Below are 24,691 nucleotides of genomic sequence, written 5' to 3' on the forward strand. Positions count from 1 at the left end.
TTCACTCACCTGTAGCCTAATCGCTTTTCGAGTGATCTAGGATGATAAATCCACATGAAACTGGAGGAGGACATTGTTTGTTTCATTACACAGAAATCTCACAAATAGCATTATGTCAAATGTGATGATATTCCTTGAATCGGTTTTCCTGAAGACAGCCACAGAGGTTGTCCCAGGTGCTGTGTCTGTGAGTGGGAGATTATGTGATTCTGATCTAATAATACTGAAGTCTTAATAATGGGATATAGGTGTGCATGTGTCTGCTGAGTGGTGGCTGTTTATCAGTTGTGGCTTTCCAGCAATGTTTCCCTTGAATGGTGGCAGGACTGATCATTGTTAGTGGTTTTTTTTTTTATTTGTTTTTTTTTAGTTCACACAAGACCACTGCAACTGCAACAAGTACTCAAAAGCAAACATGCATGTAAATACAAAGAGAGAAAATTGCAAGAAAATGGCACAGTTTCTGTTTAAAATTCGAGTGAGCTTTCTTTTTTGAAAGGCATCATACACATGTTCATGTTCTGACAAGAAATGTTGTTCCAGAAGCTAGGAACCAAAATTATGCTGTCTTATAACATGCCTTGTTTTCACCAAATTAAAAGGCAGTGTCACATGTATGTATTGCGACAAGCTGTTTGGAAAATTCATTATTTTATTTTAATATTTTAGTTTAGTTTAGTGCTTATTTGAGTAAGCTCTGTCTTGCTATTTGCACCATATGGTTCAAACATAAAGCAAATCACAGAATTACCCTGATCAAACTATATAAAAAGATAAAAATGTATATACATTGAATACAGTTACAATGCTACTTGATCTATTAAAAGAAAAGTAATTTAATTGTATCTTTACTCTATTTTATTGTCTGTTCTAAAAGCATGGTGAATTAACAGCAACAATAAAAATTGTCTCAGGTAATTTTAGCTATTAATAAATACATTTTAGCTTTAAATGGAACCTGTTTTAAATTATAGTTATGTTGAATTACATTTACATTTGAAAAAATCCAGTTATATAATTAGCTGTAAATAAATAGCCTACATTTCAGCTGTAAATTGAACTTGGTTCAGTTTCAGTTTACATTGTAATGTGACAATAATGAGCTTAGCTTTGGTTATCATTTGTATCTCATCACACTTGGATTTACCTGTGCACACTATAATCAATCTATGAGAAATAATTGCAAAATCATTAAACAGAGCTCCAGCTGATATTCCCTTCGTTGCTTTTTTTCATAGGAGCAGCTGATTGAATTGAGACGTGTGACTAAGAGGGTGAAGAACTCTGTACGTTTACTGAAGACCCCTTTGACAGGTAAATAAAGACTCTGATGCTTATATTTTCTTCTGTAATAAGCTATTAATTCAAGTTTTAACCCTTCCTGGAATCTCTGCAGACCTGACATTGCAGTTTCCTTCCTCAATTCCTTGCCTCTTATTCCACGTCCTCTCTGGAGTCTTAACTTCCCCTCCCTGTGCATGTGTGGTGAAGTCAGGTTAACACATGAGGTGATCTGGAGATGGATGAATCTGCTGCCGTTTGTTGGCATTAATTTTTGCCGCTGCGGAGGAACGGTCTGATCTTTCATCACTCTTTCTTTCTTTCCATGTCCCTCTCTGCTCCACCACTATTTCCAGCTCTCCATCAACAGAACACAGATGCTCGTGCTTGGCAGTGTGTCAGCCCCATCTCACTGTGTGTGTGTGTGTGTGTGTGTGTGTGTGTGTGTGTGTGTGTGTGTATGCGTGTTTGTTTTGTCCAAGGATCATGTTTGTTGGATTGTTGGTGTATGTGCTTTTTGTGTTTGTCTTGCAAGGTCACTGACAGAACAGATTAAAAGTGTGTTGTTCCTCAGAAAAAAAAAGTGAACAGAATAACTCTCTACAGCAGTTTCTGTTCTCTTTCAGTACACAAGTGTTATTTTGGTTAATTTGTACCTTGGAGGTGCCATGTCCTCAGTTTAAAAGGTGATGTGTGTGTTTTTTTTTTTTTTTTTTAATAAAACCACAAACAGATGCAATGAACACATTTTCTGTTTGTGGTTTGAGAATCCAAAAATATAGGTTAAAAACAAACAAACAAAAACATAACTTGATGACTTGATTTAATTCAATAACCAAATTAAATAAAAATTAAATTAAATTAAATTAAGATAAAATAGCTTTGGGTAGGTCAGATGAAATTTTATATTTTTTGATGAATTATGTAAAAAAGAAAAAAGAAAAAAAGAGAAATTATGTTATTTTTAAATTATTATATAATTTATATATATATAATGCTTGTTTTTACATCTATTATTCAATCTCTGGGACCCAAAACATAGTTATTTTCAACAGAGCATAATGCAAATATATAAATACATTAAATGTAAATTAATAAAACAAATGAATCATTTAAAAATATTGCACAAATCTCTGGAAAGCTTGATTCATTTGTGGCATTCAGTGATCAAATTATTCTAAAATAATGAGCATCATCCAGGGCAGTCTGAACAATGGCAGACCAACCTACTTGAAACCGGTTGTTATATTTGCAAGTGGCACAGATTACAAACGCCACCTTTAAAGAGGCATTATTTCTGTTGATTCAGTCCTCAGTGCAGGAAAACATTGCATATAATTTGCATGTTTATGATGTGTTTGTACACTGGACGGTGGTTCTTCAGAGAAAAACAGATAATTAATAACGGAAAACCTCAGTACTGTTACATATGGAGGGTTTGTACAAAACACAAACTCACTGTGTATTTTTCCACTTCTCTGGCTTATTTATTTACAATTTTATTTAAAGCTATAACAAAAAGCAAAAAAAAAAAAAAAAAAAAAAAGAAATTGTGCCGTGCATTCATAAGTTATAATATAAGTTACTTCAGTTGTAGAATGTTGTGTGAATGTCTTAGAGCAGCAGATTTAACCTCATAAAATGATGGAATTGCATGGCCGATATGTAAAGGCTCAGTTTGATTCAATAATATTATGGTTATATTTTGCTATAATAGCATATCAGACCATAACCATAACTTTCAAGTATTTACCTCTCTTATGGTATAAATAGGATGCATTACAGTTTGGTTTGTTCGAGAAAATCGAAAATACTGGAGGAGATGCGGAAACAGGTATGGAATGAAACTGAAAGTTGTTCACCTCACTGTAAAAAGGTTTTGGTATTGAAGTAGTGAACAGTAAGTGACGTGTGTAAAGGCTTGATGTGGGGCAAAAAGCCTGATTGAGTGACCGCATGTCCAATCTTAACAAACTGTCATTTCATATTTACACTGACGGCTAAGAGCCCTTTTGCCTCCAGAATCATTTTTAAATCAGTCATTACTGTTTTACCTCAAGTGAACCGGTGGGAGATGCTAGCTCCTTCCCTCTGTATTTTGTATGGATAAAGCTATGAGGAATTCAATTAAAACTGAATGGGATTTCAAGAGGCTGAATGCTAGTGGAAATGATTTATGCCTCTTTGTACTGCCACTTGAAAAGGATGCCCACATCTTTGAGATCTTTGTGCCTCAGTCTTCTGCTTTGAGGTTGCAAGCATGCATTCTTTCCGTTAAGGATTTTCGTCTGTCTAGAAAAGGTCAGCATCATTTTTCCACCATGTGTAAGGTGTAGAGACATTGCTAAATGAGTGGTTCACAAAGCATTACGCCCACCTCCCTGTTTTTGCTCTCCAGTTAGACGACAGGTCTGTGGGGTCATCTGAGACCACTCTGCTTGCTTTCACATCATGTTTTAGCAAGTTGTTGAGAAAGAGCTCTTCTGTGGCACTTGTCAATAAACAAACCAGGGTTATTTATGAGTGAAGCTAAACGTCATTGGACTCTTTTCACTGGCTGAGATGACGCATGTCAACGGTCATCAGCATTGTATATTCTGGCGCATAAGATTTGATGTGTCAAATGACATCAGGTGTTGACTGTCTTGTGTCTCGAGAACTATTATGACTCAACAGATTCAAGAGTACTATCTGATTATTTTCAATTACAAACATGGTCAAGATGAATTTTGCAGGTGCATTAGCAATGTATCAGATGACCAGTTTTTATGAGTGCTTTTCTGAATTAGCATTTGTGTGTTTGTGGAAGCATGTGTGTAGCTGCTTTTTGTCATTGCTTTTCCATCTCTGAAGATTTGTCTGCACCTACATCATTTGCATAAAAATATTGGATTGGATGAGACCCAGTCAAATAAGGTTTGATATTGAGATGGCTCAAACATTCTGGTCCGCTAATTGATGTCTGCTAAATGCTTTTGAACTTGCCTTTTAGACTTGCACTTGAAGCGCTTTGACGTATTCGGCAGTGCAGAAATTCACTGAAGGGCCTTCAAAATATTTGAAACTGGCAGGATTTGGTTCACAGGGTCACTAGTTGATGAGCCCTGATTTGGACATTTATTAGTCTGGATGGACTTATGGGCTTGATTTGTCTTTGATTTCACACATGTGGACTGACTTGGTGAAATCTGGAAATTCGTGGAATGGTTTTACCAAGACAAAGGCTACGTCCACATGAAGCCAGAGCTTTCCCTATCCAATCTTTTTTTTTTTTCCTCGACTCAAGAAATATCTGCATCCACATGAAACCACAAAACTGACACAAAACGATGTAGTATACATGCCAGACCAGTATGTGGCGCTGTAATCCTGCCACAAAGATACACTAAAAATGGAGAAGACTTGGACTATGCGCATAAACCTTGCGCGCGGTATACAAACGAACATGGAACAATATATTTATTAATCTGTATTAATGTTAGTTAATAAAAAGACAATCGTTCAGTGTTTGTTGTTTTTGTTGCTGTTATGTGACGTAGCGGTGTATATTTCAGAAAATATACGGATTCATTGTCCACACGAAAATTTTTCCTCTCTGGGACCTTGGTTTAAAAAAATATCGGTTTCACTCTCCCAAGACGCCGTATCCGTATGCACAAAATGCCTATACGTTTCAAAATATATGCGTATACAGCGAAATGCATCTCCGTGTGGACGGGGCCAAAATGGCCAGACAATTTTAATTTTAATAAAGTCTGAGACCTAGTCAAAATATTTGAAATTTTAATAAATTGATTACCTTTTTTTCATTGAAATTCATTCAGAATTTACATTTTTCAATTTAATTGGACATATGTGTTTATTTGTGTGTGTGTGTGTGTGTATACATGTATATGTAATTTTGATCAATTTAATTATTTTTTATGGAATAAAAGTCTTCATTTCTTTGATCAGTATTTTGATTTAAAAGAACATCTGACCTTTTATACAAAGTTCATGCATTAAGTGTCATAAATTTTCATCATAATTCTGTTTGAAAATCCTAAAACCTTCAGGATTATGTTTAAGGTGTTCCTGTGGCTCAGTGGTAGAGCATTGTGTTAGCAGTGCAAAAGGTTGTGGGTTTGATTTCCAGGGAACACATGTTAGGTAAAAAAAAAAAAAAAAAAAAAACATATTAGCCTGAATGCACTGTAAGTCGCTTTGGATAAAAGTGTCTGCTAAATGCATAAATATAAATGTAATGTAAATGTAAGGGGTTTTTAAAAAAGACTTAGGACTCTGACTACTGTATCTCAACCACAAAGAGAAAGAAATTAAAATCAGCCTCCTTTTTTTTTTTTACGCATACTTATTTTTATATAAGATCTCCAGGTTAATAGTTTATTTGTTTGAACTTGATTAATTCTCCTGTTATTGAATCTGACAATGTTTTTTCTTTAATATTTCAAATAAATTGATTGAAAGGCCTGGTAATTAAACATTTCATTAAAATGCGTGAGATGGAAAAGCTCAGTTCAGGCCTGCTCAGAAATGACGTCAGTAATGTCAAGTAATAAAAACCCTCTAGTGCACTTATGAAAAGCAGTATATCAACTATGTTCTGAGTGGTCGACTATGACTCTTTTATACCTCCAATTATAGGTTTTCAATTCCCTGCCACCTCCTCCTTACTGAGCTTAATTTGCTCTTAATAGATTTAATTAGCTTTGGAACATGGCCGGGCCAGACCCAGCAGGATAATTATGACGTGGATGGTTGGTGGTACAATGGAGCGGATGTGCAGGATTAAGCCCCGCTGGCCCAGTGATGGAGGAGATGGAAGAATGAAAGCACCAGACTGTCAGAGTTGACTTACTGCTGTACTCATGTTATTTCTCTCTATGTCCTGCCCTCTCTTAGTGTTCTCCTTGATTCCATCTTGTTGGCAACATAGAGAGCCATTGGCCATGTCCAGAGTCATCACCGTCTAAATGTCCTGATAGATTCAAAGTGATGCACCATCCGTCAGAAAATGTATTAAATTGCTCCTGCCAAGACGGGCTTGACTAAGACGCTAGACACTCTAAATTTAGTGGTTTCTCTGAGGACATTTTCTGTCCATAAACTACCTGCCTATACAAGGGATGAGGCCATGCATGCCCCTACAAACATTTTGAGCCAAGCCAAAAAAAATGTACATGTATATGAATATGCACTTGCACAATATAAAATTTGTTCAAATGTTTTGTTTGAGAAAAAGTAAATAAGTCCGGAATAACATTGAATTATTCAAAAATAATGCACAACCAAGGTGGCAGATTTTAGATTTTAGATTTTCCATTTTATGTTCATGTGACCTGGGACATTCATAATGTTCAAATTTTGTGTGCGTGATTGTCATTCAGGGCAGGCATCAAGCACAAATCTGAAATCCATGTAGCATTTCAAGCAGTGGTGAGTACACACAGAGCGAGTGATTGATGACTTCCACACTCTGTAAAATGATACAGCCCCCCGCCTCACCATCATACCTGTGATATTGCATTGCAAATTGCCTCTGCATTGGTAATGGGGTGAATGTAGCCATAAATCCCAGATTCCTCTTACCTTGTAGCATGTCGGTGTGGTGAACATTGGGATCAGTCTTTAACATGTTGTCCCTAACTTTCCGGAACAATTTTTTTTCATTGTAGCACAGAATAAATGCAAATTAAAATCAGTGTTAAGCTCCGTTTCCAGTCATGAATGTGTGCCAACGCAATCATTGTCATCAAGGAGAGATTTAGTCATATGCCCACCATCTGTTCACTATCTGACAGACAGGTGTTTTTGTTCAGCATAGATGATTTTGAGCAGTTCAGTGATTGTTTATAACTTTAACTCTTGCATTTTTCCCCTTCTTAGTTTATACCTTTACTTCTTGGATTCATTAGTTCTTTGTTCTTGAGTCACCACTGAAAATAATGAGAATTTTAAAAGGGTGGAAATCTTTGTCAGTACAATACAGGGTTATTTTAGTATAACTGAGATACTATTATAGTTTTTATTAATATTTTTAATTAATTGTTTTTTTTATATTTTCTGTTTTAAATTGTTTTAATTTAAAAGTTTTAGTTATTTGTTCTTAAGTAGTTTTTGTTTTAATATTGTTTTTATACATTTCTATTTCAGTTTTAGTTATTTTAGACCATCATGATAAAATAAATAAAAATGAGAAATGTTGCCTTGGCAACTGTTGAAATAAAAAAAATTACGTTTTTTTATTATTATTATTTCAGTTAAAGGTTATTTTATTTCAAAAATTGTTTTAGTTTGGTTTTAGTTTTATTTAACTATTATAACATAAGTGCAATAAATGTTTATTGGTTTAAAAAAAACATGTTTTATTTTCTCTGAATTTTTTTTTATATATATATTTTCCCCCTTTAAATTGTAGGGAGAAATGTTTTGGTGAGGTTGACCCATGTTGCATCTGATCTGCTAGTCATGTTAAGTTGTAAAGGAAATCTGTGGAGTCTATTGGGAAAGACTTCAGATACTCTGGAGGTACAATAGGAATACTAATGGTGGCTGAAGATGCAACTGAATTTGCAGTCCTCACCCTCGGGGCCAATGCAGTGAGACCGGAGTGAGAGTACATGGCTGCATTAGAAAGCCGCTACCTCCTGTAACCTTGAGGCTTGTTTGCAACTTGGTGCGCAGTTTTGCTGCTGTGGATTTGGACATAACTATAAATATAAGCCTGATGGCCACCCCAGAGAAAAGTGAGGCGGTGTGGTCAGTGAACTTGAGTACTGCATATTGATGCATAGAGACTCTGCTCAATACACAATGCACGTGATTTTTCCCCCCTCTCCAACACAATAGCTTTAAGGGCTTTATTCCATTGTACACATCAGTGTTATGGGCACAATCAATCAATAAGACAATGTGAAAGATGGACAAGGTTTTGTGGAAATGAAAATAGCAAAAGTGCTTCTGGCAGATTATTTGATGGAGGAGAAATCAGACTGCTCGTGTGCAAATACAAGGACATGAAGGAGAGGGATAGAGAAGAACTATAGGAGAGAAGAGAATCATGACATGACATGAAATCTTCATGCTGTATGTTGTTGGCTTTTTTATTGACAGATTAGCTGTGTTCTGAAACCTAGTGAGCTGTCTGTACTTTCATGTAGCCCTAAGAAGTGAGTAATTATCTTCAAATTCTCTACAAAGCAGCTCTACATGCCACACAAATGCCCCCCAATTTTTCTACATGTTTTAATTGTTAGATTTATTTTGTTTTTCCTTATGAAATGCCATTTATTACGTGCACTACAATAAGGTTCATTAGTGAACTACTTTAATTAACATGTACTAACAATGAACAAGACTTCTACAGCATTTATTAATCTTAGTTAATGTAATTTCAACATTAACTAAAGCATTAATAAAATCTAAAGTTGTGTAACATTAGTTAATGCACTGTGAATTAACATGAACCAACAATGAACGACTGTATTTTCATTAACTAACATTAACAAAGATGAATAAATACTGCAATAAATGTATATCCTTCATTGTTTGTTCATGTTAGTTAGTACATTAACTAATGGAACCTTATTGCAAAGTGTTACCCATTTATTTATTTTACTTGATAAACAAGTTGGTATTTATATATATATATATATATATATATATATATATATATATATATATATATATATATTTTTTATTATTTGAAAAAAAAAGTCTTGTTTTCACCAAGACTGCATTTTTGCTAAAAACTGCAGAGGGAAGAAAAAAGAAAAGAAAAAAAAAACAACCACAACATCACAGTCTCTTATTGCAATTTAAAATAACTTTTATATTTTAGTATATTTTAAAAGATAATTTATTTCTGTAATGACAAAGAACATCACAGTCTCTTATTGCAATTTAAAATACCAGTCTTCAGTGTCACACTGCTGATGTGATCCTTCAGATTAATCATTAACATGCTGATGGATGTTCAAGGGGGAATATTAATATATTATATTATTTTATTAGTTTTTTTTATTTATAGAAAAAAGGCATTATTTCATAATTATTATTTATTTATTTATTCATTCCTTTTGAGCATCACTTCAGAATGTTAATGTGATTTTATGTATTTTTTTTCAAAGTCTCCACTGCTTGTTGCTGCTTTAAGGTGTTTTAGCTGTTACGGGGAAACAGTTATATTTGCCTGAATCTGCCGCTTCAAAAGCTCCTCGCTGCATGGCAGAGTGCTTTGCTGTTTTTTGATTGGACCAACTGGGAAAATCAGCTCCAGAGTTGTTTTTTTTGGCAATGGAAAACATCCGTGGGAAAATCAATCCGTGTTTTTTAGATTTGTAAATGTGGAGTTGTGGATTTGTAAAAGGTGTAATTATAAAAATGTTTAAGATATATTTAATTAATAGTTGATTGATAATAGTTGTTTACATTAATAATTTATAGCTTTTCTTTATGAAAATTTACCATGGTTTTACTATAGTAAAAGTGTTTTTGTTGTTGTACCATTTGTAGTCAACCATCCCTTTCATTTCCCAAAAAATCGAACCAGTTGGAGCTCGAACGTTGTTCCCCCTTGAAATTTACTCCCCAGACTCTGCCAGAATTATAAGCTTCATTGTAATTGGCTGACTGCTGCATAATTAATTCACGAGTCAAGGGTGCACAGGTTTATTTGATCAGTTTGACTTTGACAAGTCTTGTTTAAAGGGTATGAGGCTGCTGCAATAATCACCTCAGGGGGCTTTTGTTTGAGGCACATAGTAGCAATATCCTCAAGCTCATCTGTATAATCAACTGTTTAATCTGCTTTTTTTTTCTTTTTCTTTTTTTTTTTTTGGTTTCTGAAGGATCATGTTTCCCTGAAGACTGGAGTAATGGCTGCTGAAAATTCAGCTTTGCTATCACAGGAATAAATTACATTTTAGAATTGTGTTATGTCTGCTAAAAATTCAGCTTTGCTATCACATGAATAAATTACATTTAATATGTATTAATAAGACATATAATAACTTGGGCATATAAGCCTTCTTTCAAAAACATAAAAAAAAAAAAAACCTACATATACACACATTTCTTAGTTCTTCAATATTTTGCAAGATGTAATGGAAGCAAATAATGCAAAGTTTCTTTCTGTAAGACTAGCGCACAAGTACAGTAGTGATACAGTAGCACAAGGATACAGGATACGGCCCTAAAGGTAGCAGCCCTAATCTTCACCCCTAGTCTACACCACCTCCTCATAATGGAGACTTGTGCGCTGTATCGCACATTTAATGAATATTAACTGAATGCTTTAACTCAGCAATCCATATCGGCACATGAATCTGCGGTTACAATCCATCCCATCATTAAACACTCCATCAACCTCTCTGTCTCCCTTTAATGATCCTTGTCTCCTTTCTTTCACACTCTCCCTCCTCCATCTGGTCAAGGGCTTCTTCAGTTCTGTACAGTAAATCTCTCCCAACCTCTTTCATGCATGTGGGGTTCCTCTGCTCTTTCAAAACTTATAAGAGTTTTCCCTTGAGTAATGAGTGTCCTTGCTGCTTTCTGTGACATGTTTGTGTGCGTATGTGTGAAAGGGACTGAAGCCGAAAATAAACTTGAGGAAATTGATGAAGTGGGCATTCAGTCAGTCTTCTCTGATGTTTAATGATCTGACGAGATAGTAAAGCCTGTCCATGTGCATGTATTACAAACTCTATCATAGATCATTGAGAAGAAGAGAACCAGACAGAAAGAGAAAGAGGGAGGGGTAAATGCATAGCAGCTGTTCATTAAAATGCAGTTGGGTTTGCGTTTGGACCCCAGGCAGAGTGCCAGATTTGCACATCTGAAGCCTCTGGCCCAGATGAAACTCTCACCATTTACGTTTCTGATTTGCGTTCTGACAGCGGCTCCAATTACCAACATTTTCAGGGAGGGTTAAATGCATCCGCCTGTGTGAAAGCTCACACCCTCTGTACCCGGTGCTTGGGTTTGGGATGGTAAAACACAGATTACAGCACAGCAGTTATGTGCCGTACATTTCCTCACTTCTGTGTCCCAGCTCTAACATCTCATGAGCTCAGTTAAAGTGCTGCGCTGCTCAACTAGGGTGCATTTATTAATTAATGGTGCTTAATAAGGCGTGCAGCTTTTCACATTCCATATATGCTGCAAGCATGAAAGATACCTTATTGTGAGGAGATGTATTCTGTTACTTTTCAGAGTGATTGCACTAATGATTTTTCCGAACAAACAACTGTAGAGACTTAATGGAGGCCAAGCAAGTAACCAACAACCGGAACATCCTAACAATCGCATAGGTTGGAGAGTTAGCAAGAAGTTTTCTTTATTTTTTTTGTTGTTGAAAGTAGTATTTTATGCTCATATAAGCATTATTTGATCAAAAATACAGAAAAAACACTAATATATTGGAATATTTTAGCAATTTAAAATAAATGTTTTATATTTTAATAAATTTTGAAATATTATTTATTTCTGTGATGCAATGATGAATTTTTAACAGCTATTACTCCAGTTTTCCTTCAGAAATCAATCTAATATGCTGATTTGCTGCTCAAGAAGAAAATCTTACTTGTTATTTTCAATGTTAAACAGTTGTTCTTCTTAATATTTTTGTGGAAACCATGATTTTTTTCCCCCCCTGAGGATTTTTATATATATATATATATATATAATATATATATATATATATATATATATATATATATTAATATAAATCTATATATATATATGAAATATATTCGCTGTCAATTTTTTTGAATAAAAACTTTTTTTTTTTTTAAAATCTTAATTTCTTTTATTAACATTATGAAATATTTTCGCTGTCAATTAAATGCTGAATTTATAAAAACTATGCAATTTACTATGTATATGTATAATATATATTATTTCATTATATATTATTATATATTTATACATAGCCTTATTTTATGACACTTTAGAATTTTATATAAATATTTATTTCATTATTATTAATTTTATAATTTTATTTTATAAATATATAAATAATTAAATAATATTTCTATAAACACATGCACACACACATATGTTATTTTGTTTGGAATGCAGAATAAGGCATTAATATGTGCTTTATAAGTACTAATAAACAGCCAGTATGCTAGTAATATGCATGCTAATAAGCAACTACTTAATAGCGAGAATTGGTCCTTAAAGTGTATATTACCACTATATATAAACTGACCCATAACTTTGAAGTTGTAGTGTACGTTCAAAACTATTTAAAGATATTAGCACTTTAGCAGGGTTGTGGCAGAATTAGAATGAATTTTTATTCTAATCTAATCTTTTTATTATTATTATTATTAATGAGAGTAAAATCGGAATTGCATTCTGAGAGATATTTTTCTGTCTGTCTTTTGTACTAAATAAAGTGCCATTGCTCTGACTCTCTTAGTCCCTTTTTGCACCCCCAGCCCCCCCCCCCCCCATTTGTATGCCTTCCTTGTCACTTTGCTTTGCTGTCTGTAGACGTCTTGGTGTCTTCTAGGGTTGAGCACGAAAAATGCTGGGATGTATTTGAATATAAAGTGGAGAAGACATTGAAGACTGCCATAATCTCTCAGCCACTCTGTGTGTGTCACCACAGGGGCCTCATGAATACTGTAGATGTCAGACGGAGAAATGACAGCTTGGTTTTCTCAGTGACTTGAAAATATTCAGATGCTCTTCCTCTGGACAGCACCCTTCTGCTCAGTGTGACTGAAATCAAGATTGAGGAACTTCTTGAGAAACAGAGCCATTATCCTGTAAGCAGTGCCATGTAGAGAGCCTCTTCTGAACTTGTTTTTGTTTTGTATATCAGTCTTTCAACTATTGGCTTTGTGGACTTTTAGAAAATGAACTCCCTCTATATCGTCAAGGCTATTTTCACAGCTAGTGATTTAAGTATCATATCTTAAAAAAAGAATAATAAAGAAATCTTATATATTTACTCATTGTTTATATTATAATAGTTTTATGATAGACACAATTTCTGTTTTAACAATGGTTTTTCATAGTTTAAGATTGAAAGTTTACATAATTTACAAAACTAGCAGCCAAATAAATTAATGAATTAATAAAAAACATTTCAAGGCCAATTTAATATGACCTTCATGGGTTACCTACAAAAAAACTGTTAGTTGAATCAAGCTCACACCCTGGGACACACTCAAGGTTGAAGAGACACCCATATGTACTTTTAAACAACAACATCTATTGTTGAGCATTCAGTCTGGCTAAATTAAGTCAACAGCCATCTCTTCTGTTCATCTCGGGACCTCTGAGACCTCAAAATGGGGTGCCCTTACTAAAGTAAACACACAGCATACTGCACAGCACTGTGCCCTGTTTATCCAACAAACAATTAAGCAGTAACATGAGCACAGAGTTTCCATCTCCTTTGTTTTCCCAGAGGCACAGCCCTGGCAATATGGCAGAGGCTCCAATGTCTCTCAGCACTTGTATACAGCATCATTGCAGCTGCTGCTGCATCGTCTTGGATGCATTTGACCATAACCTACTGACTCACAGTTCTGTTTGACGTATGTGTATATCTGCCGCTCCTGCTTCTTAAATCGCTCAGAGACCAGGTTCTTTGCCAGGATGCTCATGTCACGATTGGCTCCCTGTCACACATTCCGTCTCCCATTCTCAGACTTCTTCCTTTTTTCCCCCCACTCCCTCTATTCTAGTCTCAGATGGCACACCCTTAGACCTCCCACAGTTTGTTAACCACCTGCCTGATACATATTGCACACAAAATATACATGATCTGGCTGTAACTGCGGTTTCTGGTGTGGCTTTATGCAACTTCATGTTTACAAGGTACTGGCTGATAGAGTATTAAGGTCTAAAGAAGAGGCAATCATCGGATTTGCCAAAGTTTCCAAGGTTAAAGACATTTAAAAAAAAAAGTTTTGAGGCACAAAGCAGTAGGTAAACTAGTCCAAGGGCACAAATATTTTGCTTTATGAATGTTAAATAATCAGTTATTCTATTTTCTGTGCAGCGTGTCAAGGATCAGTATTGCTGTTCATTTATTTTGAATGATACCCTGCCTCCCACAGCTGTCTATTATTGTGGTATCAGTTCTTTCAGATAAACCAAACCCTTCCTCGCAGCTTGCAAAAACAAACTGAACTGTTAGTTGCTTGTTGGTTTTCATAATAAACAGTGAAGTGGAATATTGTGATTTTGAGTGTTCATATATTATTGCAGTATATGTTCCTATTTTAAAATTAACTTTAAAATAACTTCTTAATCTGTTTTCTTTTTATTTTTTGTTTCTATTTTACTATTTGTATCTACTTTTTCTTATCTTTATTTATTTTATTTTAAATATTTATATTTATCTTATTTATTTTTAGTTCATTTTATTTTTAGTTATTTTAGTTCTTAAACTTATTTTATTTCCAAGGCAACATTTCTAATGTTCATTTAAATTATTATTAATTATTTTATTTTTTTTCATATAGGTCCAGATTTACTAAACAGGGCAAATTAGTGAGAGAGCGCAATTCCAAAAAAACGCTAATGTGAGTGGAAATTTCTTACAATGCGCAAATTAAAGAACACAGACGCAGCCAGATCATTTAAATAATGTTTAAATAATGACCAACACAATCTACCAAGAGCAGCGCAAATTAGCGTCTGCTTTAAGAAATGCTTATTTGGAGTGTTAAATAATGGCATATGCATATTCAATAAGGTCAGGCACAAAAATCTGTCCACACCTTTTCAGCACTAATATTTCTCTACGCGTCTTTAGTAAATCCTGACAGTACTTTTTTAACATCAAAAGACGGTTTGCGCTGGTTCAAGCTGTTAGTAAGTCTGGCCCTTAATATTTTATTTTATTTCAGTTTTATTTCATTTAATGAAAGCAGTAATAGTTTTAGTTTCAGTTAACAGCACTGAAATGAAAAATGTGGCTATGTCAGCGTTATCCATGGCCATCTTGAACCTTTCCTTCAAAGCATCTGGAGGCACACCATGGCCATCCTCTCCCAGAAAAGATGCTCTAGTCTGGGTCAAAGCCCTGAGGTAGATGGTAATGTAGAAGGTGTGATCCTTGTCTTATTACATGCTGAAAGCCTCCTTCCTCTATGTAAGCTCCTATGAGCCCTATTGTCTCCCTGCAACAGCTGCTCTTGACAAAGCCAATAAATCACTGCCTTAATGTGAGATTTTGGGGGTTGTGCTCGCTCCAGCAGTGTGAGAACTCACCCTCATCTCTCTCATCACCTAGAGAGCAGAACAGCGTTCCTGACCCCTCCACGTCTCTGCTTAGTTTGATGTCAAACTGCACCGTGTCATCTTTCTTTTCATTGTAAGCTTAGCTTGATGTCACAGTGTACAGTTGTTGGGCAGAATTGCTACACTTGCCTTTCATTTGTCATTTTTTGTCAGGTTTAATTGTCACTGCGCTGGTGAGAAGCTTCGTGAAAGATGTCTTGTTCACACGTCAAGGTTTGTTTTGGGGAAGGAACCTGTTTTGAGGAATCTTCCTGAAATCCCAGGGGATGGTTTAATTGCTCAGAAGTTGCTTTTTCAAAGCTCAGGAGACTTCATGGTGATTCTCCAGTGAAAAAAAAAAAATGAAACATGATTAAACAATTGTGCATGTTTTTTTTCAGAAAATTCTTAGAGAGGTTAAAACAAACACAAATGGCACTTTTACATTTGATAAGCATGGGGGATTTCTTGCTGTGGTTTGCTTTTTTATTTTTAAGTAGGGTAAAAGTAAAATATTTAAAGCCTAATAATTGTAATACTATTAATACTTTTTAACAAACAATATTTTTTTATATAATGTTTCTGGATTAGAAGTTGCATAGAAGCTGTTCTTTCATAGCGTGAGACTTTTGTGATTCTCAGAAAAATGTAGGTATCAGATTTGAGATGTTTCCCGTAATTTCCAGTAATTATAAGAAATGACGATAGACAGCTTTCTTTTCTTCTTGAAATCTCTAGAGGAATTTTTTTATCACTCAGAGGTCATTCTTTAAAGTTCAAGAATTTGTTATGATTCTCATGCATGTTATAAATATCAGATTTTTTAAATCTTAATTCTCTTAATAATACTTTAGAACGTCAATAGACACAAACAACAAAAATAGGCATACAAGACAGAAGGATGTTGATGCACAGTGTAGCGTGCAAGAGTTGTAGAGCTATAAAATGAATGTGGATCATTGTGGATCATTGTTCTTTGAAGAGAATTCAAATTGAAGTTGTTGACGTTTAATTGCACATATTGGTGTTTTGGTTAATTCAAGTACAGTTTGATCCATTGTTGAGAAAGTTCTGGTAAACTCCAGAGGATGTGAGATTACTTTTTCTTTCTTTCTCTCAGTGATAAAATCGGGAAACTTCAGGACAAGTCTCTTTCTCTACAATTAATATCATTTCTGCTTAGGAGAAGACAATTCCTTGGTGTTTTGCCTTTTTCTGTTAGATAGAAAATTCTAGTTACTTAGTTGCTTTTGTGCATATTATTTCAGATATCTTGGGAACTTTTTAAAATATAGAACTATTTTTATGTTAAGGAAAATACCCAAAACCCATGTGTGACACACTTCAGAAATGAGTAAACAATCCATTTAGTGACAGAAATGAGTCATGGAGCTCTAGGGAATGTCAAGTTTGCTCGTTGGGGGAGGGACGATTCATCAATAAGTGCAAATTACACTTTGTTCTCCTTGTAAATATTTTCGAAACTCTCGCTTGAGATTAATGTCACAGTTCTGGGGGTCTCCCACTGATTGATCATCTGTTTCAACGTGTTGTGAAACACAATTACTTGGTTCACAGATTCGGCAGTATTTCCTGTATTTAGTGTTACTCCTCTATTGGTTTCTCAGTGGATTTTTTCTTCCTCACTCTCATCCTCTTTCCCTTGTTCTCTTTCTACGCTGTCAGCAGACTTTAAAGAGAATTCAATCAAGGTGTGTTCCGCACTCCGTGGCCTTGCTGATTTTGTTGGAGCACCATGAAATATGACTTGAGGTGGAAAGACGCAAAACGCTGCTGTGAGTATGAAGGAGTGCAGACATCAGGCATCATCATAGATGCAGCTTCTTCAGCTTGACCTTTAAGTCCTCTTCGGTTTTTACTTTTGCTTTTGTTTCCAACTGTCTGCGGTATTTTATTCACATACAAATCCACATCATGTCACTAAAAAAAAAACTTAAGTTTGTGACTCAGTCCTGGCCTTTTTGGGAGAAGTAATTATGAAGCTCCTTGTGTCATACCATGAGAGTTTGAAATGAAAAATTATGGGCACTTCACCTTGGGTGACACATCACCTTGAACAATGGACGTTTTGGCGTAATTAGCATCGCAAAATGGCTTTAAAATTGAACATTAAAAAGACAGACCTCTAAAGTCAAGAGGGCCTTGAAATGTTGGAATGCAGTTCTGTCACGTCCTTTTCATTCACAGATGATGAATCAACATATGTATTTTATCCCCTTGAATTTTGTTTTATGCTTCTGTCGGTGTTCTAGGGTACATTTTTAAGGTCATGCAGAAGCTAAAGAAACTATAAATCATGAAATTCATGCAGCACTTTTCCTAAATCACCTCACACAGCTAGGTGTTCTCATAAATAAAAAGGTAATCAAAGTCTTCAGATTACAGATTTCCTATAGGACATACTGTAAGTGCGCGCACACACACACACACACACACACACACACACACACACACACACACACACACACACACACTTACTATTTATCTAAATGACACATCTGTTGCAATTTATATGTACAAAAATACATTTAATTTCTTAAGATTTAAAAAAAAATTAAATACTAGTACACTTATAATTACTTTTAATGTAAAACTTTTTGCATCTTTATATTTAAAAAAAATAATAATAATAAACTGTTTTTAGGTCAGTTTTGCCCTTGAAGTACAGCTAAGTGAACCCACACACACTCACACACTCTTGATTAGTTGTGAGGTATCTTTTATAAACTACTAATAGCCATGTACTCTAATACACTGCAGTTCTCCATAAAAACAAATGGTTGAGCAATTTTAGACTATGTTTACTGCAAATTGTAATATTTCAGGCCTAGAGCAACTCGTTAGAGATGTACTTGTGTGTAAACAAGCCCCATGTTTTCTTAATGTGGAGCAGTGGAGATTAGATGGAGATGTTTTCATTCTATCGAAGGTCACTGTGGGTGGAGGATTTGGAGGGCATTAAAAATACAGCACCTCTGTGGGCTGGTTGAGAGCACAACCCTGTATCTGGTTTCTAATGGTGAGGAAGCTGGGATTGAACCTGATGCTTGCAGCTATATCTCCGCTCAGTGGGTCACCAGGGCTTATGTTAAGTTATACTGTGTCTTTAGCCTGAAAATGGCTGTATCTCAATATTTTTAGTTATTGCAGTCAGAATGGCATAATTATTCATTGTATTGTATTGTATCGTATCGTATCGTATCGTATTATTCATTGATGTTCCAAAATACCAAATCATGCAATAGGATGGTCCAAAAGCACTCATTTTAAGAAACGAATCAAATATTTACATTTTGTGCAATTTTGATCATGAGGTTTAAATAAACAAATGCCATTAAAAATGTTTTATGCTCTAATAAGCATGAATTGTAAGATGGCCACAAACCTACTCTACTGCCATGCATTAGGAAATGTAATGGGCATAAAAAGTGCATAGTTGCAGTGTCACAATGTACATTTTGTATTCGTAACAATATAACTTTGAATACATTGTAAATATTCATTATGTCACCCAGCCCTTGCATACAGCAATATAACACACACACACACACACACACACACACACACACACCCATTAAGCAGAGGTTTAAATAACAAAAACACACAAGCTCATTGCAGCAGGGTCAGTACTAGACACTTTTATAAGAGTGCAGTGTAACTCTCAACCTAAAGAGAGCAGATTTTTACCTGATCCACACACATAAGCTCTCACATATAGGGTGTTCATCTCAGAATGTGAAGAAAAAAAAAAAAAAAAATGCCTGATGTTACTTAACTTGAGGGTCTGTTGGTTAAGCCCCAGATTTTCTAGCAAAAGATCACCTGTGTGAAATTAAACTTCCAGCTATGAGTCTAACAATCAAAAACAGACGAACAGACTGAAACACACTTTTTCCTCCTAAATGGCTTAATTTTTCATGACACAGATGATGATTTTTACACATTGGAGGCAGATATTGTGATCTGTAGCCAGTGGGTTGCAGGGATGTTATAGCCTACTTTGCCTATAAATCATAAGTGAGGATTTGCGCCTCTAGAAAGTGATTTAAAAATGACGGTATCATGGCAAAGAAAGCTTGAATATTTTTCCTTGTGCACACATCTCTGAAGTTTGAAGTGATCTGTCAGACCTCATCTAGATCACTGTTGCTCAAGATATAGGATGATGGTGTCAACGTATGCAGAAGATATTATATGTACAGTTGGCCTTTCTAATGTATTTCAGCCGTCAGCAGGTGTCTGCAGATTGGCTTGCAGCTGCTTGGTTTTGCCTGTGTTTCTAACGCTGCCTCCAAGTCCTCTTGGGAATTTTCTTCTGAAGAATTTCAGAAATTGTGATGTAAAGTATTCAAATGATTTTAGAAGAGAATGAATGTATCTGGCAGTTTCATAATTCCCAACAGACTCAGGAAGTGGTACAATCCAATTCTCACTATTAACTAGTTGCTTATTAGCATGCATATAACTAGCATATTGCCTGTTAGCATATTAGCATATTAGTACTTATTAGGCACATATTGACCATCTAGCATATTAGTACTTATTAGGCAGATATTAATGTGTTATTCTGCATGACCATGTTCTAGATCCCTTAACCGGACCCAATACCTAAACTTAACAACTACTTTACTAACTATTAATAAACATCAAATTAGGAGTTTATTGAGGGAAAACTCTTAGTTAATAGTGAATATGTGTTCCCTTACTGTTACCCAGAAAACTTTTCAGTAGTAGTTAATTGTCTTCCTTTTAGTTCTTGAGTTGGAATTTTTGTCTATCTATCGTTCTATCGTTAGCTAACTATCATGCCTATAACCCTTTATTTCAAAGCTTTTTAAAACATTACAAAACAAGTCAAAACATCCTTTAAAGCTTTTGACAAACATTGCTTTTGTTAAGTTAGTTATTTGAATTTCTATTCAATTTAATTTAATTTAATTTAATTCATTACATTCAAATTCAAATCTGCATCCTGTTGCTACTTGCTGCTGTTGCTAATTCAAATTCTGTCCAGATTTAGGAGTTAAATAAAAATTGTACAAATTATTAAAACAAATTATTAATTCATTTCTCAATGGTTCACAACTCTTGTGCATTATGTACAGCAATTGGTGAATTATCTAGGAACTATAGTTTAGTTGTGCAAGCCTGTTACCTATTCAGTTGCCTAAAGTAGTTTTTTTGACAAACTTTAAAGCTATTTTTTATCAACTGTACATTTTATTTTGTATAAATGACTTTGAACCATGCTTTCTGCATTCATAATGGCAGTTTAACTCATGAACGTGTAATTGAAACACATCTGACTTGGAAATACATGAAAATCAAAAATAATGAGGGCATTCTGTGTGATATTTGCGGCATGACTTTAGATGCAGTTTAGCTTCCCAACAAAGAACTTTGCAAAACAAATATTGGAATTTCATAGTCTTGGATTTCCACGCACAGTGATCAGTATGCTGGAGATGTAACATCGTTTATAATCTGTTGTACCTCAGCCATATTATTAAATACCTTGAGACTAATTTGAAATACCTTTCTGAATGCAGACGCGGGTATCTGACTACAGAAATGACTGTCAACGGAGAGCCAAGTAATGTTTCCAAACTCCTTATAGTGATTACTCAAAGTCAATAGACTTGCTAACAATGTCATCACTTTTGTTTATCCACTGACATGCGAACCAGAAGTTTGACGTGTTTGTAGAACACACTCATTAGTATCAGTGACAAATAAATAGTTTTTGTGTTAACATCTGCAGACTGATTGTGGAGGTGGGTGTGAAGAATCTGTTGCTGTTTCCATTGAAATGTTTACTATGGTGGTAAACGGAAGCTTTAAGTTAAATTTGCGGTATCTGCTTGGTGGCGCTTTAGTACATTTAAACCTCTGATAATATTTACTACTTTTACTACATGATCAATAAAACCAGCTTTCGAGAACTTGATGTTCTTCAAAGTAGACTTTTAAAAGCACACACTTTGAGTGTGGAGGTTTCAATATGGAATGTTTTTGAGTTGTTTATTCAAGGTAAGGCCATCTTGGCTTCATCCCTGGAGTGAATCTCTAATCCTCCATTGGTTGGACTCACCGATGCTAATCCGAATTGAAGGTTTCTGGGGTGTGATGTTAAGCTCCACTGACTGTCGTGCACACCTCTATATGCCATCTGCATCTCTCTTTGGACCCCGTGAAGAACTAACAGCTTTGTTGGGCCTCAGTAACCAGTGGACGATCCCACATAGGACGTCTGCCATAGATTGAGCCATGGTCTTGGAGCTCAGATCATGGACTACAGGGAGCTGGCCATATTGCAGTGCTGGGTAGGCCAGCTGGTGGGTTTACATCCCTGACACCAGTGACCATTGTCTCCAGCGCTTGTCTGAAGCTAATTTCCTCCTGGTTAGCATAGCTTAATAATCATTACAAGTGGTCAAATAATGAGTAATTTGATGTTTCATTAGCTGTGTAATGAGGTGATTATGTTTTTGTGAAGTTTGATGGCTCTAGTGCACATGATGATTTCCCAGAAGACATTGTGATTCTCATCTTTACTTGAAACCTTATTTGTGAGTGTTATAGTTTCATAATGATATCAGGAGGCGTCTAGAAGCATCTCTAACTTTGTGCCCACAAGCCTGATATACACAATAAACGAGTGGCTTTCAAAGTGAAGACTTCTTATAAACATAGGAAGCATATAATATAAAGTGAATCCAAGAAAGCAAACACTTCTCTTTGAAATACATGAGGGCCAGTTTTTATCTACGTGGCAGTTTTTCTTGGAGGGCTCAGACTGACTGAATATGAACTAAAGTGGCTGATAGGAGAATTTTTTTTTTCTTTTAAAAGTGTCATTTTTTTATATATTTTTTCCCTTATCATTTTTTGATTTTGCAAGTGTGCTGTGTGCAAGCTAGTATTATTTTTACAGCCTTTTTTAGCCATAGTTTTGTCTGTTTGTCACATGCACATTTATTTTTGTCCCATCTTCATTATCATTGATATCCCTTTATTAATAAACATTTTTGTATTGCCGGATAGAGGAAGCATCAAAGTGAACTAACCTTAGCTTACTGAATCCACTGTTTTCAACAGATGTGACATGAAGATGTTTAATAATTCTTTAAATTTGTAATCATTTTAATAATTATACGTTTTCAGCATCATTACTCCAGTCTTCAGTGTCACATGGTTCTTTAGAAATCATTCTAATATGCTAATTCGGTGCTCAAGAAACACATTTTCATTTATCATCAAAGTTGAAAACAGTCCTGGTTAATGTTTTTGTGGACACCATGATACATTTGTTCATGATTCTTTGATGAATAGAAAATTTAAAAGAACAGCATTTATTTTGGTAATATAAATCTTTTGGAATATAAATCTTTTGATCAATTTAATGTGCCCTTGCTGAGTAAAAGTATTGATTTCTTTCAAAAAATGTTTTACTAAGAGCAAACTTTTGAACGATAGTGTATGGATGGTAAAAGCATTTAAAATGTTTTCTTGGTTTGCATCTAAATTGTAAGGAATTTTCTGAGTAGTATTGATGTGATATAAATAAGTCTTCCTCTTTATGTATAGGATTGAAAATCTCTCTATAGCATCTGCCATCTTGTGTCTAATCCATATTTACCTTTTACCTAGAAACATGAATCCACACTAATTCTGGGTAAGCTTAATGAATATACACATAAATGCACCATATAATAGAGCTTTGGATATAAGAGTGGTAATCCACGAGCCTTCCCTGCTGTGTTGCATCCACAGTTATAGAGGCAGTGATGTATTGTTATAACGGTTTTGACCTCGAGGAGCTGTATCAGCAGCTCCGGTTCCATCAGACCAGCTGCTCCCATTGAACCGCATGTTAAAATGCCCCCACAAACACCAAAGACGAGGCTGGAGCCAATGGGCACCATGCCTACCTCCAAAGTTTCTAGACTTCACCTTGAGCCGAAGTTAGCAGTTACCAAAGAGTGCTTCTTTTCTGATAAGCCCCATTTACAAAACTTTCCAAAAAGTTTCCAGTCCCTGTACGGACGTTAGTGTGCTTCTATCTCCAGACCTCCTGGTGTGTTTTCTATTGCTGTTTCCATGAAACACAGAGGAGGATTAAGTGTGTGTCGAATTGCCCGGCAGGCGCCACAGGAATACTGCCCCTTATAGGCTTTTGCCATGGCGGAAGGGATCATTGGTATAATCACATTGCTGCAGAGCTGGAAATAGGTTGTAGTTGTGACCACAGCATCTGCAGGTTCTTCGGAAAAGGTGAAGTGGACCGGCTAGCAGGCGTCACCCTCTCCAGGGATGCACACGTGGTGGGGAGCGTTGGCCATAAACCACAACACTTTTATCCACCTCGCCCCCCTCTCGGATTCCCAAAATAAAAGTAACCCGCTCTCTCTTTCTCCTCTAATCTTAGGGGGTAACGGATGACTGACTATGTCTATCTATAGAAGGGGGAAGTGTTATTCTGGCTGTGGTCCTCCGGTTTGTGTTTTTGACGCTGAATATGACACGCTAATGTGCAGACAGCAACCTTGTATCCGTACCGGCAGTTATTTGATGGATGAATTATAGCTGTACCATAAAATGCCTCAAGCAGAGTGGCATGCTCCATGCTGAGCAGATTTTAGGCTGCAGGTGCAGGAACAGGAACCTGTTGTAATTTGATGAGTGAAGGTCATCTTCACCATTTCGCAAGGTCTAACTTTTTGACAGTTTGACAGTTCCATTGCATATTTTTTGAACAAATCTGACTTTATCCATAGTAATGCATGCTGGAAAAGTATATGTGCTGTTTCCATCAGATTTCATCATTCGTGCACAACAAGCCTTCGAGTAATCTACTTTTTTTGAAGTGGATGTCTGAGATGGTCTGCTTTTTAACAGTAATTATTTAAGCAGTAGATTGAATGTTCTTTGTTATTGCTCTGTTCCAAGAACTAGTTAGCTGTCTAAACTGCCTAAAAAGTTTCAGTTAGCTTGTCACAAGGACAGTGCCCTCAGTGTTACACAGTTGTACTTTATATATATTTACATTTATGCACATAAGAGATGCTTTTATCAAAAGCCGTTTAAAATGCCTTATTTATTAGAGAGCTAGATTAGAGCAGAGGAGAAATGCAGAGAAGAA

At 35.4% G+C, this 24,691-nt stretch overlaps 1 protein-coding gene across 1 annotated transcript in view; it reads left to right on the forward strand.

Moving 5' to 3' along the window:
- Positions 1-24,691, forward strand: part of LOC109110776 (tetraspanin-9-like) — a 165,390-nt gene that overhangs the window by 64,761 nt on the left and 75,938 nt on the right. The window contains exon 2 of the mRNA XM_042775525.1: positions 1,239-1,314. The gene's annotated coding sequence lies outside the window, so the exon portion shown is untranslated. The remainder of the gene's footprint in view (positions 1-1,238; positions 1,315-24,691) is intronic.

Source organism: Cyprinus carpio, chromosome A18, assembly GCF_018340385.1.
Source record: "Cyprinus carpio isolate SPL01 chromosome A18, ASM1834038v1, whole genome shotgun sequence".
NCBI lineage: Eukaryota > Metazoa > Chordata > Actinopteri > Cypriniformes > Cyprinidae > Cyprinus > Cyprinus carpio.